The sequence below is a fragment of the Cherax quadricarinatus genome, chromosome 28 (genome assembly GCF_038502225.1).
Source record: "Cherax quadricarinatus isolate ZL_2023a chromosome 28, ASM3850222v1, whole genome shotgun sequence".
Classification (NCBI taxonomy): Eukaryota; Metazoa; Arthropoda; class Malacostraca; order Decapoda; family Parastacidae; genus Cherax; species Cherax quadricarinatus.
This window is the reverse complement of record NC_091319.1, coordinates 36,366,673-36,388,528: the sequence shown is the minus strand read 5'-3', so window position 1 is coordinate 36,388,528 and position 21,856 is coordinate 36,366,673. Positions and strand designations below refer to the sequence as shown.

The 21,856-nt window shown below is 39.5% G+C and overlaps 1 long non-coding RNA gene across 1 annotated transcript in view; it reads left to right on the top strand.

Annotated features, from left to right (window-relative positions):
- The first annotated feature begins 338 nt into the window (after positions 1-338).
- The window catches only part of LOC128693195 (uncharacterized), a 35,548-nt gene continuing 14,030 nt past the window's right edge, over positions 339-21,856 (top strand). The window contains exon 1 of the long non-coding RNA XR_008407680.2: positions 339-420. This is a non-coding gene — a long non-coding RNA (uncharacterized lncRNA). The remainder of the gene's footprint in view (positions 421-21,856) is intronic.

Below are 21,856 nucleotides of genomic sequence, written 5' to 3'. Positions count from 1 at the left end.
CCAGTTTCTTCCGAACTTGAACAGTAATTCTTTTCCAGAATGGGGGCAGTAGGATTCACTAGGAGCCCAATGGCCAGGTGGCTAAAGCTCTCGCTTCACACGACGATGTCCGAGTTCGATTCCCGGCGAGGGTAGAAACATTGGGCGTGTTTCCTTACAACTGTTGTCTATGTTCACTCATCAGTAAAATGGGTACCTGGGTGTTAGTGGACTGGTGTGGGTCGCATCCTGGGACAAAACTGACCTAATTTACGGGAAATGCTCAGCATAGCAAGGTACTGTCTATACAGTAGTATGTCATTGATGTTAGCTATGGTCTGTATAAGTTGTATCATGTACTGGTAGTAAATATATTATTATTTAAGACAGCGTAAGCAGTGGTGACCCTCAAAACCTCTAACAACAACAACAATACAACAAGTAAGCTGACAAAATAATACAACACTTGTATTAAATACATGATTATTGTAGGTATACAGTGGCTTCAGATCATTATGGTATGACGTAAAATAACCCAAGAAAGTCACATACAATTTTTTTTTCTTAAAGTAATAAGTTGGTGGTAGGGAAGTAGTGACGTAATGGAAACTAAAATTTGTGGCAAACTTTTAGAAAAACTTTACCTTCAGTTACTTGCTTTAAAATATACCAAAAAAAAATCTCCTAAATCTAAGTTAAACTTGCTTAGATTAATTATGCTGTATAGCCCTTGTGGCTTAGCGCTTCTTTTTGATTATAATAATAATTAGATTAATTATGTTAAAGTTTGATTTATCAATAACATCCTGTTGATATAAACTAAACACTGATAATAAAGTTCTCACTATTAACAGTCAGTTACAGAACAGTGGAACCTCGGTACTCGAACATCTCGGTACTCGAACATCTCGGTACTCGAACATCTCGGTACTCGAACATCTCGGTACTCGAACATCTCGGTACTCGAACATCTCGGTACTCGAACATCTCGGTACTCGAACATCTCGGTACTCGAACATCTCGGTACTCGAACATCTCGGTACTCGAACATCTCGGTACTCGAACATCTCGGTACTCGAACATCTCGGTACTCGAACATCTCGGTACTCGAACATCTCGGTACTCGAACATCTCGGTACTCGAACATCTCGGTACTCGAACATCTCGGTACTCGAACATCTCGGTACTCGAACATCTCGGTACTCGAACATCTCGGTACTCGAACATCTCGGTACTCGAACATCTCGGTACTCGAACATCTCGGTACTCGAACATCTCGGTACTCGAACATCTCGGTACTCGAACATCTCGGTACTCGAACATCTCGGTACTCGAACATCTCGGTACTCGAACATCTCGGTACTCGAACATCTCGGTACTCGAACATCTCGGTACTCGAACATCTCGGTACTCGAACATCTCGGTACTTAAAAAATTCGGTATTTGAACGCTTTGATCAGTAAACAAATCACTTGGTGGTCGACCATTTCCTTGGCACTCGACCAAGCAAACACGACCTGCCAGAACTTCGCTGTAAGCTATTTCGTGTTTCTTCGCATTTTTTAGTGTTTTTTTTATATTGTATAAGTCACCATAGGGCCTAAGAGAGTAATAACAGCCAACTAGAAAGAAAAATGGTTGTGAAAAATTTGTTCTGTACTGGAACAGATCAGCACACAAACGACCTTCTGGACCTAATTAAATTACATTTCAGTACCAGGTACCAAGGTGTTACTATAGATAATAACTATTTTTTTCCCTCAGTATTCACAAATATAACTTCTGAATGGGTCATTAAGCCGTGTTGCTACATACTTTTTTTGGGTTATCCTGGGTAATTTACACTATGTATGATAATTGACTTATGTGTACCTATACCTTAATAAACTTTATTACTTTACACTATATAAAATGTCATATATTACACACTAGAACATTCTAGTGAACCATCCTTATTTTATAATTGTTATTAGTTACAAGTTAATTTTAAGGCTGCACAAAATTGTCTGCATAACAAGCGTCTTAATATACTTTATTCATGTCAGTTAATACTATATCAACTGTATACTGTACTTTACTTGATGGAAATATGTATCTTTGTATTATCAGTTATGTACTGTACTGTATGATAGAGATATGTATCTTTGTACTGTCAGTTGTGAAATGAAAATCTCTGCATTTTTTCCAGTGGCAAGATTATTGAACTTTTTCTTTGTCTTGAACATGTAAGATGTCGGGTAAATCATACACTAGACTCTTTACTTTCACTATACATATTCCTTTGCTTTCCTATGTGCTTCTTAGGTAATTATTGAGAATAGGTCCTTGACTGAGACGAGTGATAATTTATTCATTAAAATGAATAAATTATCACTCAACAGCCATTTAAGGAACACTGCATTGCCAAACATGTCAAGTTTTGTTATTTTCAGTTTACTCAATTATGCCTAAAAATACTTTTTGGTAGTTTTATATAACTTAACCTAAACCAAAACCTAGTCATTGTGGTAGTCTACAAGCCTCCGGATGCAACATCCCAGCAATTCCAGGAACAGCTGTTAAAAATTGACCACTGTCTGGAAAATCTTCCAGCTCCTGCACCCAACATCTTGCTCCTGGGGGATTTCAACTTAAGGCACCTAAAATGGAGGAATATAGCAAATAATATTGTTGCAGTAATAACACCAGGAGGCAGCTCTGATGAAAACTCACACTCACACGAGCTTTTAAATCTCTGCACAAAATTCAATTTAAACCAGCAAATAATAGAGCCTACTAGACTGGAGAATACACTAGACCTCATCTTCACTAACAATGATGATCTGATAAGAAATGTCACCATATCAAAAACAATATACTCAGATCACAACATAATTGAGGTTCAGACATGTATGCGTGGAGCCCCAGACCGACAAAATGAGACTAGTCACAAGGGAGCATTCACCAAATTCAACTTCAATAACAAAAACATAAAGTGGGACCAAGTAAACCAAGTCCTAACCGATATAAGCTGGGAAGATATACTAAGCAACACAGACCCCAACTTATGCCTAGAACAGATTAACTCAGTGGCACTCGATGTATGCACAAGCTTATTCCTCTAAGAAAAAGGAGGAGTAGATGTAAAATAGAAAGAGACAGGCGCTCCCTTTACAGGCGACGGAAAAGAATAACAGAGCGGCTAAAAGAGGTCAATATATCTGAAATGCGCAGGGAGACACTGGTCAGAGAAATAGCAAGCATCGAACTTAAGCTAAAAGAATCCTTTAGGAGTCAGGAATCGCGGGAAGAACTAAAAGCCATAAATGAAATCGAAAGAAACCCAAAGTATTTCTTCTCCTATGCCAAATCAAAATCGAGAACAACGTCCAGTATTGGGCCCCTACTTAAACAAGATGGGTCCTACACAGATGACAGCAAGGAAATGAGTGAGCTACTCAAGTCCCAATATGACTCAGTTTTTAGCAAGCCGCTAACCAGACTGAGAGTCGAAGATCAAAATGAATTTTTTATGAGAGAGCCACAAAATTTGATTAACACAAGCCTATCCGATGTTATCCTGACGCCAAATGACTTCGAACAGGCGATAAATGACATGCCCATGCACTCTGCCCCAGGGCCAGACTCATGGAACTCTGTGTTCATCAAGAACTGCAAGAAGCCCCTATCACGAGCCTTCTCCATCCTATGGAGAGGGAGCATGGACACGGGGGTCGTCCCTCAGTTACTAAAAACAACAGACATAGCCCCACTCCACAAAGGGGGCAGTAAAGCAACAGCAAAGAACTACAGACCAATAGCACTAACATCCCATATCATAAAAATCTTTGAAAGGGTCCTAAGAAGCAAGATCACCACCCATCTAGAAACCCATCAGTTACACAACCCAGGGCAACATGGGTTTAGAACAGGTCGCTCCTGTCTGTCTCAACTACTGGATCACTACGACAAGGTCCTAAATGCACTAGAAGACAAAAAGAATGCAGATGTAATATATACAGACTTTGCAAAAGCCTTCGACAAGTGTGACCATGGCGTAATAGCGCACAAAATGCGCGCTAAAGGAATAACAGGAAAAGTCGGTCGATGGATCTATAATTTCCTCACTAACAGAACACAGAGAGTAGTCGTCAACAGAGTAAAGTCCGAGGCAGCTACGGTGAAAAGCTCTGTTCCACAAGGCACAGTACTAGCTCCCATCTTGTTCCTCATCCTCATATCCGACATAGACAGGGATGTCAGCCACAGCACCGTGTCTTCCTTTGCAGATGACACCCGAATCTGCATGACAGTGTCTTCCATTGCAGACACTGCAAGGCTCCAGGCGGACATCAACCAAATCTTTCAGTGGGCTGCAGAAAACAATATGAAGTTCAACGATGAGAAATTTCAATTACTCAGATATGTTAAACATGAGGAAATTAAATCTTCATCAGAGTACAAAACAAATTCTGGCCACAAAATAGAGCGAAACACCAACGTCAAAGACCTGGGAGTGATTATGTCGGAGGATCTCACCTTCAAGGACCATAACATTGTATCAATCGCATCTGCTAGAAAAATGACAGGATGGATAATGAGAACCTTCAAAACTAGGGAGGCCAAGCCCATGATGACACTCTTCAGGTCACTTGTTCTATCTAGGCTGGAATATTGCTGCACTCTAACAGCACCTTTCAAGGCAGGTGAAATTGCCGACCTAGAAAATGTACAGAGAACTTTCACGGCGCGCATAACGGAGATAAAACACCTCAATTACTGGGAGCGCTTGAGGTTTCTAAACCTGTATTCCCTGGAAGGCAGGAGGGAGAGATACATGATTATATACACCTGGAAAATCCTAGAGGGACTAGTACCGAACTTGCACACGAAAATCACTCACTACGAAAGCAAAAGACTTGGCAGACGATGCACCATCCCCCCAATGAAAAGCAGGGGTGTCACTAGCACGTTAAGAGACCATACAATAAGTGTCAGGGGCCCGAGACTGTTCAACTGCCTCCCAGCACACATAAGTGGGATTACCAACAGACCCCTGGCAGTCTTCAAGCTGGCACTGGACAAGCACCTAAAGTCAGTTCCGGATCAGCCGGGCTGTGGCTCGTACGTTGGTTTGCGTGCAGCCAGCAGCAACAGCCTGGTTGATCAGGCGCTGATCCACCAGGAGGCCTGGTCACAGACCGGGCCGCGGGGGCGTTGACCCCCGAAACTCTCTCCAGGTAAACTCCAGGTAATGAACAAGTTGACCACTCTTTGAGAGTTGTCTCATTAACCTTTAACAGACTGTTAACCAGCTGTGAATCAGCCAGTTGCAGGTCTAAATTTCCCTAATTTATGAGAGAGATTTTATTTTGATTAACTTTTTTATATGAAGATTGAGACACTTATACAACATATGGGAATCTTTATTCAGGAAACGTTTTGCCACACAGTGGCTTCATCAGTCCAGTGCAAAGCAGAAGGTGTAAGGAGAGGAGGAGTATGAGGTAATCAGTCCCTCTGCCTGGAGTCGATGTGTTCAGTCTATCAATCTTGTAGAATGGACAGCATAGGGCCGTAGACATGGCTTATATACTCTAGTCAGGTGAGGCGAAGCAGGATGAGTCGGGGTCATAGTGGTACCATCCACTAGTCGAAGTAGGTCTTCATCCAAATAATATCTTTATTTACTACACGTACATGTACATGGTATACAGGCCTAGTTGACAACAATGACATACTACTATATATAGAAAGCCCCTTGTTATGCTCCGCATGTCGGGCAAATTAGGTCAGTGTCCCAGGATGCCACCCACACCAGTCGACTAACACCCAGGTACCCATTTTACTGATGGGGAACGTAGACAACAGGTGGAAAGAAACACGCCCAATGTTTCTACTCTGGCTGGGAATCGAACCCAGGCCCTCGCCGTGTGAAGCGAGAGCGTTAGCCACCAGGCCACCAGAGCTCCTTAAGTAAAGGTTGGACAAGTGTTGAAGAATACTTTGTAACAATATCCCATGATGCTGCAGTGTCTGACAGTTGTGATGAATGGTTTGGAAAACCGACAAGTTGAAGATTGAGACACTTATGCAACATATGGGAATCTTTATTCAGGAAACGTTTCGCCACACAGTGGCTTCATCAGTCCAATACAAAGCAGGTGTAAGGAGAGGAGGAGTTTGAGGTAGTCAGTCCCTCAGCCTGGAGTCGATGTGTTCAGTCCATCAGTCTTGTAGAATGTACAGCATAGGGCCGTAGATGTGGCTTATGTACTGTAGTCAGGTGAGGTGAAGCAGGATGAGGTGAGGTCATAGTGGTACCATCCACTAGTCGAAGTAGGTCTTCGTCCAAAGGTTGGACAAGTGTTGAAGAATACTTTGTAACAAGATCCCATGATGCTGCAGTGTCTGACAGTTGTGATGAATGGTTTGGAATGTACTCCTCCTCTCCTTACACCTGCTTTGTATTGGACTGATGAAGCCACTGTGTGGCGAAATGTTTCCTGAATAAAGATTCCCATATGTTGCATAAGTGTCTCAATCTTCAACTTGTTGGTTTTCCAAACCATTCATCACAACTTTTTTATATGTTTAATGATTTGTAATATAATTTATACGTATTTCATTACAGCATCAAGATAAAATTTTAGAAGAATTCCTGACCCATGTTAATTATTTTAGTGTTGGTTTAAAAGAATGTTTTACTGTATTTGAAAGTTAAAAACCTAAGATATCCATAGGAAGACAAACTGAGGTCTGTTTCTATTGCAGTGGTCAACTAACTTCTTGGTACAGTATCAGTTTGCTGCTAGGTAATGGACTGCAGATGTTACCAGATGTGTTCATATCTCTCCTTCTCCAGATGATTCAACTCAGTTCCTTTAGGTCGTTAGCTAAATTTTTTTCATAATATTAGTACAGGTCGACCATCACTAATCCAGCATCATTGGGACCTGTATGGTGCCAGATTAGTACAGGATCAATGATGGCTGACTTGTACCATTTCCCTCCATAGTGTCCACTTGTTTTGCCGAAATTAGTGATAGAACCAGATTAGTGACTGCCGAATCAGTGATGGCCGACCCGTACAGTAATACAGTCTCTCCTCACTTCATGATGTACTTGTTTAACGACCACTCAGACTTAGGACCAGCTCTCTGACCAGTATGCATACCTAAGTAATGTGTTTTGAGCTGATTTCCTCTATTCTGTTTATTACAATATACAGTACACTACTGTATAAACATTACTACTGTATAAACATTACCAACGCCCATGCTGGAGACTACCTAGATGGGAATTTTCCAAATTCCCTCTATCTTGTACCAACTGAGCCCACGGAAGTCATCGCGATTATAAAGTCACTCAAAAATAATTCAGGGAATCTGTCTCACATCCCACCATTATTGTACAAGCGAGTGGCCCATGTCCTTTCGCATGCTATTATATTACTTTTTAACAAGTCACTATAAACTAGCACTTTCCCGACACAACTCAAGACAGCAAGGGTTACACCAATACATAAAGGTGGTGACCCTACAGATGTAAACAACTATAGGCCAATATCAAACTTACCATTGCTATCCAAAATCTTCGAGAAACTCGTGCACAGGAGACTATATGTATTTATTTATAACGGCACAAAATATACTCAACCCCTGCCAATTTGGATTCAGGAAAAATAAAATCACTAATGATGCAATTGTAAAAATGCTAGATCTGCTTTACACAGCATTGGAAAATAAGAAATATCCGCTAGGAATTTTTATTGACCTAAGAAAAGCGTTTGACACAGTAGACCACGGCATCCTACTCCACAAACTTGACCATTATGGTATAAGAGGCCATGCGCTTGCATATTTCAAATCTTACCTTACTAATAGGTATCAGTATGTCACCATTAAAGACACAGCCTCATCAACATGGCCACTTGATACTGGAGTTCTGCAGGGAAGTGTCCTTGGTCCCCTGCTCTTCCTCATTTACATTATTGATCTTCCAAACGTATCCCAACACCTGAAACCCATTCTCTTTGCTGACGACACGACTTACGTCATCTCCCACCCTAACCTTGCCACCCTCAACACCATTGTCAACGAGGAGCTGCTCAAAATTCTGACTTGGATGACAGCCAATAAACTTACACTTAACACTGACAAAACCTACTACATTATGTTTGGTAGCAGAGCAGGTGTTGCCCAACTTAACATTAAGATCGACAACACTCAAATTGCCAGACATAATGAGGGCAAATTCCTAGGTCTATACCTCGACAATAACCTAAATTTCAGCACCCACATCCAACACATAACAAAAAAAATATCCAAAACGGTGGGGATCCTCTCCAAGGTACGATATTACGTGCCGCAAACTGCCCTTCTCACACTATACCATTCACTCATTTATCCATACCTCACCTATGCTATTTGTGCTTGGGGATCAACTGCAGCAACACATCTAAAGCCAATAATAACCCAACAAAAAGCCGCAGTAAAAATAATCACTAAATCCCATCCTGGCAACACCCCCCCCCCACTCTTCATAGATCTAAACTTACTCCCTGTTCAGAACATCCACACTTACTACTGTGCAATCTACATCTACAGGACCTTAAATTCCAATATTAACCTTGACCTAAAATGCTTTCTTGATGGTTGTGACAGGACCCACAGGCATAACACCAGACACGAACATCTCTATGACTTTCCCCGTGTCCAACTAAACCTTTACAAAAATTCAATGTATGTCAAAGGGCCTAAAATCTGGAACACCCTACCTGAAAACTCTAGAATTGCCGACACATTCATCACTTTCAAAACTACAGTTAGAAAACATCTTATCTCCCTGATACACCCCATCAACTAACTACATGTGTGCAAGAAAGGTATAAAATACCGACACTATGAAAGTAAAGACACATGTGCAACATCTGGAAATCTTTAATGTAGACGTTTCGCCATCCAGTGGCTTTATCAATACAAATTCTAGGACATAATTGGAAGACTGTAGAAATATATACAAAAGATGAGGTAATCAGTCCCTCAGCCTTGGAGTTAGTGTTCACAGCATCGTGGTGGAGAATCTGGAGCAAAGGCAAGAAGACTGGCGGTTATATAGGCGTCGGTGGATAAGGACATGCAGCAGACGAGGGCATAGTCACTGGTAGGCGGGATTCCCCAGTGGAAGTAGGTCCTTCCCAAAGAGATGGGTTAGTTGCAGCAGCCGTGAAGGACCTACTTCCACTGGGGAATCCCGCCTACTAGTGACTATGCCCTCGTCTGCTGCATGTCCTTATCCACCGACGCCTATATAACCACCAGTCTTCTTGCCTTTGCTCCAGATTCTCCTCCACCACGATGCTGTGAACACTAACTCCAAGGCTGAGGGACTGATTACCTCATCTTTTGTATATATTTCTACAGTCTTCCAATTATGTCCTAGAATTTGTATTGATAAAGCCACTGGATGGCGAAATGTCTACATTAAAGATTTCCAGATGTTGCACATGTGTCTTTACTTTCAACTAACTACATGTAAACAACCTGGTGGTTCACACTTACACCCACTCACCCATTGACTATAAACACAGAAATACGAATCTTAATCTTAAAATAATGAATCCTAACTAGTCATAAGTTTGCCTATTATACTCCAATATAGACACTATGTATTGTGCCAAAACAAAAGCATTCACATTACTAAACTCACAAACTATAATGTAGTCACTTAGCCTTAATACCATAATCTGTAATAATTTAAAGTTTAGAATTAATCTAAGTCTGCCCAAAATGCCTAGCCATGCTAGGTGTCCTAGTGGCCCCCTCTGTAATTAGTATTTTAAAACATGTAAACCACACAATATTCAAAATCTGTAAACCTCGCATTGTAATCCTTATAGAGAATAAACTTGATTGATTTAAAAATATACTAAAAATGTTTTAAATGGTGCAAAGGTGACATAAAAACAAAAGATGGTTGACATGAACTCACTACCAGTATAGTATGCTCCTCGCTTAACCACTTTGTTTACCTACCCACTCTTAAGAACGGAGCTCCGTCATTAAGTGAGGAGAGACTGTACTGTATTTAGCATTTTGGGGGAATTTTTTTATCGTTAGTTTTATTTACTGTATCAAGATTTTTAAATACAACTTTGATATTAAAAGTCTTAAGAAGCGAAGGCATATCAGCCAAGTGTTTATGGTAAAGGAGAACCAACATATTTTTATGTTTTAAAAAGTATTTTTGGCAATTTTAAAGGATTTATCAATTAAGTTTCTTGGGTATTTTTAGCTCATTAGCTATTTCATAAATTTTTGAGATTTCTTCATCTATGAATTCTGTACTACAAATACAGTAGGGCCCCACTTATATAGCAAGTTAGGTTCCAGGCTACTGCCAGGAAGCAGAACGCCATTTTTTCCACTTATAAATGCATATAAATGCCAGATAACAAGTTTACACTAACATATGCAGTGGATCCCCGGTTAACAATATTTTTTCACTCCAGAAGTATGTTCAGGTGCCAGTACTGACCGAATTTGTTCCCATAAGAAATATTGTGAAGTAGATTAGTCCATTTCAGACCCCCAAACATACACGTACAAACGCACTTACATAAATACACTTACATAATTGGTCGCATTCGGAGGTAATCGTTATGCGGGGGTCCACTGTATTATGTTAGCAATAGAACTAGGCATTAATAAACAATAAAAAGTAAAATACACACATAGTACATTCATTATTTACCTCAAAATATTTGTAGTCTTAATGTAGGGCAAAAGGTGAGTAGTATTTACTGTAAGAAGTCAGGTGTGGTAGCCCTCCCGGCCACCCCCACCCACACATAATATACTACAACGCTTAAAGTGCCCTAGAGTGATAAAATGCATATACAGTAGTCTTAATGGTCTTAATGTAGGGTGAGAGGTGAAAAGCATTTATTTATAAGTCATGTGTGGGAGGTAGGATAGGGTAGCCCGACTGGCCACCCCACCCACTATGTAAACAAACAGATGATGCGTCTGGTTATGGTTCATAAACATTCATACAAACTCCTTACATTGTGTACAAGTTGTCTCCACAGTGGTACAGTAGAATAAATAAAGACCAACACTTCCATTCTCATGTAATTTTTAGAAGGAATGATGCTCTGACAAATTATTATTATTATTATTATTATTATTATTATTACAAGTTGTTACACCTACCATCCGACTTACGACCTGCTCGACATACGTCCACTCGACTTACGACCATGCATCTGGCAGCTGGGCTGGGCCGGCTGATGCACACTGCTGTACAATATTTGACAATACTCGCGGCGGCAATGCGTCATGCAGGCAGCATCAGTTTGAGTAACCCTGTCCTATCAGCAGCATTATACTGTATTAACTGTACTAACTGGACAGCAAATTTCACCATGGCCCCTAAGATGAAGTCTGAATCTTGCACTGGAGATTGTGGCAAGAAAGACTCTTACTCTCGAACTCTCTATTTGTTTTCACTGTTGCACATGAACCTGTCTGTATCTGTCTGCCTGTATATCTGTGTCTGTCTGTATCTCTGTGTGTCTATCTGTCTGTCTACCAGTGTGTCTGTCTTTCTGTCTACCTGTGTCTGTCTTTCTGTCTACCTGTGTGTCTGTCTTTCTGTCTACCTGTGTGTCTTTCTACCTGTGTGTCTGTCTTTCTGTCTACCTGTGTGCCTGTCTTTCTGTCTACCTGTGTGTCTGTCTTTCTGTCTACCTGTGTGTGTCTTTATGTCTACCTGTGTGTGTGTCTTTATGTCTACCTGTGTGTCTGTCTTTCTGTCTGTGTGTCTATTTTTTTGTCTGCTTGTCTGTCTCAGAGCCACTCATTAAGAGTGTACTTGGTCTTGAAGATGCCATATTAATAATGATAATAACAATAATAATAACTGAGGCGCATTAAATGTGTATAAAACGTTAATATAGACATTTTGCTTAATCCATCTATGATTTTTTTTTCAAAATTATATAATAAACATGCTACATAACATATAAACATATAAATTAACAAATATGAGATGTTTTTCTGGTCGGCTTGACAGAGTGAACAAAAACCATTCGTGTCCGGGCTGGCGGCAACAACAACGTTTGCTTACATAACTCGTGAATATTCTACACTCTCATTTATTCATTTAATCTTGTTTACTCACCTCTCACTCTACATTAAGACTACAGATATTTTAAGGTAAGTAATGAGTGGACACGATTATTATATTATACTTTAATAATAATATTATTATTAATATTAGTGCATATGTATTATTGTAATAATAATAATGATTATTAATATTATTATTAATTTAGGGCAGTGGAGCACTTTGTCTGGATTTTTTGGGTTATCCTAGGTAATTTATACTATGTATGATAACTTGACTTATGTGTACCTGTGAGAGAGAGAGAGAGAGAGAGAGAGAGAGAGAGACACTGAGAGAGAGAGACAGCCACATTCGGTCAGCCAGTCAGCCAACCACCCACCCTCTCAGCCACCCACCCACCCGGCCAACCACAGACCCGGCCACCCACCCACCTGGCCAACCACAGACCCGGCCACCCAGCCAGCCGGATACGTATTACACGTGTTCCAGAGTTGTTTCTCTTTACTTAGGGTATAGGTTATACTACATTCTGGCAGGATAACACTACCAGTGGTATTCTCCCATTCACTGTGTCGACAATACACAAAGATAATAGTAACATATTACGTATACTGTATGCGATGTAAAATTTACAATACAGATCACTACCATGTACACATTATATACAGTACATAAATAATTCAAATGTAACAATAGAAGTAAATTATGGTAAAAAGAATGAAATAATGATTGTACACTACATTACAGTATTATGTAGGTAGTTTATATAGGAAAGTTTTGACATTATTCCCTACTCAATATGTCGGCAATTTTCAAAGGTTCGACTTATGTCCATTTTGACTTACGACCGTTTGGTCGGAGCCAAGCATGGTCGTAAGTCGGATGGTAGGTGCATTATTATTACAAGTTGTTATTATTATAATCATAGTAAAAAAGGAGTGCTAAACCCACAAGGGTTGTGAATAGCTATAGATAGAGCGAAGGCATATGAATGGAATAAATTTCTAGTTAAGTTATTGGCGTTTGACTAGAGAAAACGTAATTCTTCCGATCCTCCCACCAACCGCTTGGTAAACAAATCTCATATCTATGTCAATTTTTATACTGTGGGTGTATGTATCATGTTTATATGTTATATAGCATGTTTATTATATAATTTTGAGAAAATATCATAGATGAATTAATAGAAATGTCTATATTAGCGCAATATACGTCATTTAATGCCCCCATTAGAGTAATATACGACATTTAATGGCGTCAAGAGTAGAGACATTCTGAGTGATTTTAGTGTGTACCTGCATGCCAGCACAGTGTGTAAGTATATTTAGATACAGGTACACATATGTATAATTATCAGAGTACATATAAAATATGCAATAATTTTAAAACGTTTGAAGTCTTGGAAAATTTCCAGACATAATAGAGATATGTGCTCATGGAGAACGTAAACAAACCGGGTGCAGCACGCTGTATGTGAAAGACCACTTGCCATATAGCAAATTTTGGTGATAATTTTTAATCACATATCAAAATGGTATACAATACCGACAGGTTGGTAGGTAAGACACATAGGCAACATTTAGACAACTTTATTCCAAAACGTTTCGCCTACACAGTAGGCTTCTTCAGTCGAGTACAGAAAGTAGGCAGGAGCAGTAGAGATGTGAAGACGATGTAATCAGTCCATCACCCTTGAAGTCGTAGATCTGAGGTTGTCAGTCCCTCAGCCTGGAGAAGTTCTGTTCCAAAGCCTGGAACTAACTGAAGATCAAGGGACAGTGTTGAGACTTAAATACTGTCCGAAGGAGAGGTGCAGAGTAGTAGTAGTAGTGAGAATGTAGTCACTGAGAGGTCACGTCTCTCTCAGATCAAACAGTTCTCACTTGAAAAAGTTGTCCAAGGTGTTTTCTCTTCTGTACCAAGATGCCATTGTGTTGCAGTGTCTGACAGAGTGAATATCAAAATGATATACAATACCGACAGGTACTGCTCCTGCCTACTTTCTGTACTCGACTGAAGAAGCCTACTGTGTAGGCGAAACATTTCGGAATAAAGTTGCCTAAATGTTGCCTATGTGTCTTACCTACCATCCTGTTGGTATTGTATACCATTTTGATATTCACTCTGTCAGACACTGCAACAGAATGGCATCTTGGTACAGAAGAGAAAACACCTGCGACAACTTTTTCAAGTGAGAATTGTTTGATCTGAGAGGGACGTGACCTCTCAGTGGCTACACTCTCACTACTGCTACTCTGCACCTCTCCTTCGGACAGTATATAAGTCCCAACACTGTTGCTTGATCTTCAGTTAGTTCCAGACTTTGGAACAGAACTTCTCCAGGCTGAGGGACTGACAACTTCAAATCTACGACTTCAAGGGTGATGGACTGATTACATCGTCTTCACATCTCTACTGCTCCTGCCTACTTTCTGTACTCGACTGAAGAAGCCTACTCTGTAGGCAAAACGTTTCGGAATAAAGTTGCCTATGTGTCTTACATACCAACCAATTTTTAATCACCATATTAGCAGAACGCTGTAAGGCAAAATGCCATAAAACAGGGCCCTACTGTACGCAAATCTCTCAAAAACATTGACGAGGATACCAACAGTTTAACCATATCTTGATGTGAAGAATAATAGTGTACATTGGCATAGTTATTTGTTGGTGTCTGTAAATTTTAAATTTTAAATCATTGTTACCCTTAATAATTAAAACATCTAGGAAAGATAATGAGTTATTTTCTTTGAACTCAACAGTAAAATTTATAGAATGAGCTAAACTCTTAAATTTAACAAGGAAATGGTTTATATCTATATTTTTAGGCATAAGGCACAAAATATCATCAACATATCTTTACCACTTAGCTCTATTAGGAAGGATTGTGTTAAGTACTCTTGTTTCAAAAAATTCCATGTATAAATTACAGTGGAACCTCAAATATCGAACTGCTCCCAGCTCAACCAGTTATGTAAGTGTATTTTTGTAAGTGCTTTTATAAGTGTATTTTTGAGGGTCTGAAATGAACTAATCTAATTTACATTATTCCTGATGGGAATAAATTCATTCGGTAACAGCACTCGAACAGCCGTCTGGAATGAAGAAAGTTCGATATTTGAGGTTCCACTGTACTAAGAACAGGTGAGAGAGGATTTCCCGTTGCCATAAACTTCTGAGTATAAAACTCATAATTAAACACAAATTTTGCATCAATAATACTAAGTTTAATAGTTTAACGATAGTATTGTTGAATCAAAATTTGTGTTTAACCCTTTGACTGTTTCGGTTGTATATATACGTCTTACAAGCTACCGTGTTTGACGTATATATACATGTATACTCAAAAATTCATGCGGCTTCAAATCAAGCAGGAGAAAGCTGGTAGGCTCACATGTAAGAGAATGGGTCTGTGTGGTCACTGCACCATATAAAAAAAATCCTGCAGCACGCAGTGCATAATGAGAAAAAAAAAAAACTCTGACCATGTTTTTGGATTAAAACGCCGACTTTGTGGTGTATTTTCGTATAGTATTTATGGTTGTATTCTTGTTTTCTTGGTCTCATTTGATAGAATGGTAAACATATTATAGAGATAGAGGTGACTTTGATTGGTTTTACTATGAAAAGAATCTTGCAATGGAGCTCAAAGTAGGGGAAATGTTTGATTTTTGCTGATGTTCAAGAGTAAACGAATGATGTCATTGTCTAATAAATGTCCAGCTAGCCATTCTAATATGCAGTCATGAATGGGTTGACATTATTTATACAATTGCTACAATATTGTAGTAGTCTGCATAACAGTAAATCTTCTATTTTTTGTCTGAATAAAAATTCAAACTAGAAAGCAAGAGTAATATCAGAGGGGCCTAGAGATGTGACTGATGAACAAAGAAAATGTTATTTTAGAGCCGGGAATGTCTGCATTGTTCATTCTGGACTCTATTTTGAAACTGGCCTATTTTTTTAATTTGTGTGAAATTGGATAAATTGCAAATTTCTGACCACGTTATTGGGCAGTCGAAATCGGTAAATGGGCAGTTTGTTGTACTCAATCGATAGAACAAATGGAGTTCTAAAAAAATAGCTGTGAGTTTGGTCGACTGGAACAATGAAATTAGCCAAAAATAAGGCTCAAAGTGGGCGAAATTGCCAATTCGTAAATATCGCCGAGGTTGCTAACTTCGCGAGAGCGTAATTCCATAAGTTTTCCATCAAATTTTGTTCATTTGGTGTCAGTACCATTGGGAAAAGATTCTCTATAATAAGATTTTTTTTTTTTTTTTTTTTTTTTTTTTTTTTTTTTTTTTTTTTTTTTTTGACACCAGGAGACACCTCAGGATTTGGGGTTGCGACAGTCAAAGGGTTAATGTTAATAATAATAACACTATGTAACACAATTTTTGTTCCTGGCAAGTAAGTGTTATTTTCCAACTCCTTTTAGTGCAAAACATTATTATTCCATTATTCCTTTTAAACTTTGCTTTTGTGGCTTACAGGATGAATTTTTGACGAAAAAAAGGCTAAATTTCAAGATTTTTTGTTAAGTTTGGATGTAAAACAAAAATACATAATAAAACAAAATTGTGTAAATAAAATAAAATTTACACATTTTATTTTAAACTTTCTGAAGCACATTTATAAAGCTTAAACTTTCTGAAGCACATTTATAAAGCTTAAACTTTCTGAAGCACATTTATAAAGCTTAAACTTTCTGAAGCACATTTATAAAGCTTAAACTTTCTGAAGCACATTTATAAAGCTTAAACTTTCTGAAGCACATTTATAAAGCTTAAACTTTCTGAAGCACATTTATAAAGCTAAAAATGAACAGTTTTTCTAGACTTGCGAGCAGCAACAAATCACTTTCCTGTTTAAGCCCACAAATGTTGTCTCAGATCATGTTTTCATTATAAGATCCCTGATATCTGTGTTCAGTGTCCATTATAAGATCCCTGATATCTGTGTTCAGTGTCCATTATAAGATCCCTGATATCTGTGTTCAGTGTCCATTATAAGATCCCTGATATCTGTGTTCAGTGTCCATTATAAGATCCCTGATATCTGTGTTCAGTGTCCATTATAAGATCCCTGATATCTGTGTTCAGTGTCCATTATAAGATCCCTGATATCTGTGTTCAGTGTCCATTATAAGATCCCTGATATCTGTGTTCAGTGTCCATTATATCTTGGTGGAAGTGCTCTCCTTGCTCCTCTGAGTATGCTTACATATTCTCCTTGAAATTGTCAAGATGAGCATCATGGATATAGACCTTAAGGGACATCCTACAGCCCATCTACTATTTTTTATGCTAATTCGGAATATACACGTAAAAGTGTAAAATCGGATAATTTTAGCATCAAATGAGGCCCTCCTTTCCCGGTAATGCCTAACAGAGGAAGCAAGTATTTTCATTAAGATTATTCATTATAGAAAATAACTAAAAATCATACAGCTTTCATCATTTTAGCATCATAAGAGGGTTTCGTATCGTACTAAAATGATCTGATTTTGCATTTTTGGTGTATATTTGGAATCAGCATAGAAAATAGTACTGCTACTTGGACTGCCTGTCTGGCTGCCCCACCAAGGAGGGACAAGCATCTAGCAACATCTGTTATTAGGCCATTCATTTCTAGTATATATTCATTGTCTTCTATTTTTTGTTGTATTCCAACAGATTGATAATTAATTTTCAGAGTGAACTCTATTATAATTTATTATTCTTCATATTTTTTTTATATTGTCATAATTCTTGTGATCTATTCATCATCTTTTATTCAATATTTTATATAATTTGTTTTATGTGTCATTTTTATATAATTTCTTATCTGCCACATTTGATTTTTTATATTAATGTAATATTATTGATAAAGTAACAAAAGGACCCCAATGGAAATAAGTCACTTTGTCTGAGTTTTTCTGGGTTATCCCAGGTTCTCTACACATATGCTGCTGTGTATGATAATCTATGTAACTGTATTTGTGTGTACCACATAATTGTCAGCCTTGTTGTTGCCCAGAAAGCCCTGTGCTACAGCAACAAAACTCTCCCAGGCTTCCTTTTCCTTCTCTGTGAGCTTCTTTGAAAATTCTGAGCACTCCATGATTTTCCTAACTTGTGGTTAGGAAAATCATGGAGAAGATGGCAGCCTTCATCTTTGCCTCTGATAGCTTGGGAAAGAAATCTTGAAGATACTTGAAGGCTGCAGACTCTTTGTCAAGAGCTGTAACAAACTGTTTCATTAGCCCTAGTTTGTTGTGTAATGGAGGTAACAGAACCTTTTGAAAATCCACCAATGGTTTATATTTGATATTATGTCTTCCTACTGAGAACTCAGTCCTTTCAGGCCAGTGCTTCCTCTGGTAATGTGCTGCTCTGTCTCTACTATCTCAATGACAGAGGTAACAGGGAAACTTGGTAAAACCTCCTTGGAGTCCCATCAAAAATGCCACCATTTTGAAGTCTCCAATAACCTCCCAGCCATATTTATCATAGTTCAAAGCTTCCAGTAGAAGTCTGACACTGTTGAGCCAAGGGAAGAGATGGATACTTGTTCCCATTGTGCAGAAGTACAGCTTTCAGGTTTCTGGAGGAGCTGTCAATGAAGAGTCTCCACTCATCTGGATTCCATTCAATTCCAGTTGCATCAGACAGGCTTGATGCATCATTACAGTTACACAACCTGTCTTCATAAGTGAAGAAGCTTGAGAAATGTTGGTGACTTTTTCTTTGACTTGTCACTTGTACACTTTCATCTACCAAGTCCCACTCCTTGAGCCTTGAAAGCAAAAGGTCAGCATTTGACTTTGTCAAACCAAGACCTCTGATAAGGTCATTGAGGTCTGTTTGGTTTGGGTAGTAAGGATTCCTCACAACAGTTGCATCCGTGAGATCATAGTCTTGTTCACTCTGTTCTTCATTTTCTGATTTGCTGCTTTCTTCTTTTGATGGTTGACTTCTTTCTGGAGGTGTAGGTACAAGAAGATCAGTACTGTGTGGTAATGATTCACGAAATCGTAATGACACGATTGCAAACGGTCTGGAGTTTTGAGACTCTCTGATCGCGGGTTCTATCCCCGCCCGTGGTATGGTCTGTGTGGTACTGGTGCAATAGAAGAGAGAAAGTCTGGATAAGAAGTAGCAGGTGCATTTTTCTCAGTTCGGCGTTTTGAAAGATCCACCACCAGGCAGAAATAGCAGTTGGTTGAGTGATCAGCGGGTTCACACCATATTCTAGCAACACCAAACTTCATGGCTCTTTATTCTCCTCTATACCATCCTGTAAGAGAACAAAACAACTAGTTTCTGTTACATACATTTCATTTAAAATATGTTCCTGTTCAAGATTTTATCCTTCATATAACTAGTGACTTTCTTACCTACCAGTGTTTTCTTACAATGTTCACCAGCAACATGAGGCGCCCAGGTCTTGTCTTGGTCCACAACTGGCATGACAAAATATGCTTTGTAAGCTTCACACATTTTTTTGGATGCTGTTACAGAGAACTTCTTTGCTCTTGTCTTAATGAATTGACCACATATATAGCAGAATGTATCTGGAGAATGATTGCACCCTCTTGATGCCATTTCAATTCTTCTGATGTGTCGTCTCAGGCAGCCAGAGCTGAACTGAATGCTGGTTTGTGAGCCGCTGTTTTTATATTTGCCAAACAAAACCCTAGAACATAATACTTTTACATCAGCCCTCCTTGAAAGTGTTCCAGAAATATCCTGACCACAAGAGCAACATTTTGGGATGAAAATTGCTGTTTTAAGTTTTGTTTAGTTATAAAGAATTAGAAAATGATGCTTATTTCCCAGGAACACAACAAAAGTGAAATTTTGTTACATAGTGTGATATTATTATCTTATTTCTACAAGTACATGTACAAGGTATACAGGCCTAGCTGACATGATTGATTTACTACAGAAAACCCCTTGGTATTTACCTGGAGTTTACCTGGAGAGAGTTCTGGGGGTCAACGCCCCCGCGGCCCGGTCTGTGACCAGGCCTCCTGGTGGGTCAGAGCCTGATCAACCAGGCTGTTACTGCTGGCCGCATGCAAACCAGCGTACGAGCCACAGCCCGGCTGGTCAGGCACCGACTTCAGGTGCTTGTCCAGTGCCAGCTTGAAGATTGCCGAGGGTCTATTGTTAATCCCCCTCATGTGTCCTGGGAGGCAGTTGAACAGTCTCGGGCCCCTGATACTTATTGTATGGTCTCTTAACGTGCTAGTGACACCCGTGCTTTTCATTGGGGGATGTTGCATCATCTGCCAAGTCTTTTGCTTACGTTGTGAGTGATTTTCGTGTGCAAGTTCGGTACTAGTCCTTCTAGGATTTTCCAGGTGTATATAATAATGTATCTCTCCCGCCTGCGTTCCAGGGAATACAGGTTCAGGAACTTCAAATGATCCAAATAATTGAGGTGTTTTATCTCCGTTACGTGCGCCGTGAAGGTTCTCTGTACATTTTCTAGGTCAGCAATTTCACCTGCCTTGAAAGGTGCTGTTAGTGTGCAGCAGTATTCCAGCCTAGATAGAACAAGCAACCTGAAGAGTGTCATCATGGGCTTGGCCTCCCTAGTTTTGAAGGTTCTCATTATCCATCCTGTCATTTTCTAGCACATGCGATTGATACAATGTTATAGTCCTTGAAGGTGAGATCCTCCGACATGATCACTCCCAGGTCTTTGTCGTTGGTGTTTCGCTCTATTTTGTGGCCAGAATTTGTTTTGTACTCTGATGAAGATTTAATTTCCTCGTGTTTACCATATCTGAGTAATTGAAATTTCTCATCGTTGAACTTCATATTGTTTTCTGCAGCCCACTGAAAGATTCGGTTGATGTCCGCCTGGAGCCTTGCAGTGTCTGCAATGGAAGGCACTGTCATGCAGATTCGGGTGTCATCTGCAAAGGAAGACACGGTGCTGTGGCTGACATCCTTGTCTATGTCAGATATGAGGATGACAAACAAGATGGGAGCGAGTACTGTGCCTTGTGGAACAGAGCTTTTCACCGTAGCTGCCTCGGACTTTACTCTGTTGACTACTACTCTTTGTGTTCTGTTTGTGAGGAAATTATAGATCCATCTACCAACTTTTCCTGTTATTCCTTTATCACGCATTTTGTGCGCTATTACGCCATGGTCACACTTGTTGAAGGCTTTTGCAAAGTCTGTATATATTACATCTGCATTCTTTTTGTCTTCTAGTGCATCTAGGACCTTGTCGTAGTGATCCAATAGTTGAGACAGACAGTAGCGACCTGTTCTAAACCCATGTTGCTCTGGGTTGTGTAAGTGATGGGTTTCTAGATGGGTGGTGATCTTGCTTCTTAGGACCCTTTCAAAGATTTTTATGATATGGGATGTTAGTGCTATGGGTCTGTAGTTCTTTGCTATCGCTTTACTGCCTCCTTTGTGGAGTGGGGCTATGTCTGTTGTTTTCAGTAACTGTGGGGTGACCCCCGTGTCCATGCTCCCTCTCCATAGGATGGTAAAAGCTCGTGATAGGGGCTTCTTGAAGTTCTTGATGAACACGGAGTTCCATGAGTCTGGCCCTGGGGCAGAGTGCATGGGCATATTATTTATCGCCTGTTCGAAGTCATTTGACATCAGGATAACATCAGATAGGCTTGTGTTAACCAAATTCTGTGGCACTCTCATAAAAAATTAATTTTGATCTTCGACTCTCAGTCTGGTTAGCGGCTTGCTAAAAACTGAGTCATATTGGGACTTGAGTAGCTCACTCATTTCCTTGC